The 1,614-nt window shown below is 35.2% G+C and overlaps 1 non-coding gene across 1 annotated transcript; it reads left to right on the top strand.

The window, feature by feature from the left end:
* Positions 1-328: 328 nt before the first annotated feature.
* Positions 329-433, top strand: LOC145577134 (small nucleolar RNA R71). Its single transcript, XR_014098622.1, has one exon. It is a non-coding gene; the product is annotated as a small nucleolar RNA R71 (small nucleolar RNA).
* Positions 434-1,614: the final 1,181 nt, after the last annotated feature.

Raw genomic sequence — 1,614 nt, 5'->3', positions numbered from 1 at the left:
CAATTTTCACTAAAAGCTTCATTAGTATTATTGATAGCAGAAATATTAGCTATATAAGCAGGATAAACAATATTAAGGATCTAATTTCTGACTAATAGAGGTTAATTGAGCGTGCAAAAAGGATACTGAATCGACATTATGTTTGCCCTTGTTTGCAAAGCCTCTAGGATTCCTGTATTGGGAATTGTGAATTGCCATCTCTTCGATAACTATTCCTGCTAGATTTTCCTAAATATTCAAAAATCTTCCATTAGCTGCCGAGTCAAGGATTGATCTAGATTAATTTCTGAGCCCGTTATAAAAGGCTTGGATTATCTAACACTACGCTAATCCATGATGGGGGCATTCCCTTTGCAAATCCTTAAATATCTCCCAAGCATCATATAGACTTTCATCAGCTTCTTGGGTAAAATTTTGGATTGAACTTCTTAATAAAGTTGTCCTCTCTGCAGGGTAATATTTATTATAGAAATTCAAAGCAAGAGTATCCCAGTCAGTAATACCAAGTGCAGTTCTATTCAATCCATTATACCACAATTTAGCTTTACCACACAAAGAAAAGGGAAAAAGAGTCTCCCTGATTTGGTCTTGAGTGACCCTAGCTTGCCTGATAGTATTGCAATACTGATAGAAATCCAAAATATGAAGATTTGGATCTTCACCCTTAGCTCCGATGAATTGCTTCGTTTTAATCATAGTGATAAAGTTGGGTTTAATCTCAAATTCCACTCCCTTAAGATTAGGTGTAGGGGCAAGAGGAGAAAAATCTTGCAGGGATGGTTGCGAATAATCGCTAAGATTGCGAGGTGGAGGAGGTGGTGGATTTGCCATCTCTGATTCAGGTTCTGAAGAAGCTTCCAAATCGCTGGAATCAAATGGGGTTCTAAAGGTGTATTACCCTCGGAAGTGGCTCGTATCTGTCTAGGAAAGTTCTTCTGTCTATGAAAAGATCGTTCAATTTCAGGATCGAATGGAATGTAACCTAATCTAGATACCCTGGGCATAAACATAGAACTAAATAAACAAATATGAGAAATTTATCTAGAAGAACTTGCGTTAGCTAAGACGGGAGAAAATAATTTAGACTACAAAAACAATTAGAAATAAAAATAAAACCGTTACCCCGACAACGGCGCTAAATTTTGACAGACTAAAGTCGTATTACCTAATCAAAAATAATTCCTAAGTCCTCTAGCTAAAGCAGATAGGAAAGTAGGGTCGAGTCCACAGGGAAACAAGTCTTTCTACTCTTAATTAATTAAAATAATCTAAATTATTAAGTAACTAAATTATAGATATGACAATTAAACTAAGGGAGGTAAAAGTAGGGAGAAATCAATAAATAAAAGCTTGGGGTATAGGTTCACCAATAAACAGTATTCCAGGGTAAAACATAATAACCAATTATCAATGCATCAATTAATTAGATCATAAAGGGCTTTCGCTACGTATTACAATAACATAATTAATCTACCGGCATTAAATCACATCTCTCGGATCTTGACTTAACCAATTATAAATTAACCTGCCTATTGAAACTTAGCCTAAGCATCAATTCTCATCTCGAATCAATATTGCATAACTCATACAATTAAACCAGGCCTAATCTAATTG

This window comes from Chenopodium album, chromosome 13, assembly GCF_948465745.1.
Source record: "Chenopodium album chromosome 13, dcCheAlbu1.1, whole genome shotgun sequence".
In the NCBI taxonomy this organism is placed as follows: domain Eukaryota; kingdom Viridiplantae; phylum Streptophyta; class Magnoliopsida; order Caryophyllales; family Amaranthaceae; genus Chenopodium; species Chenopodium album.
Note: the sequence above shows the minus strand (reverse complement) of the source record. Positions and strands in the feature narration are given on the sequence as shown.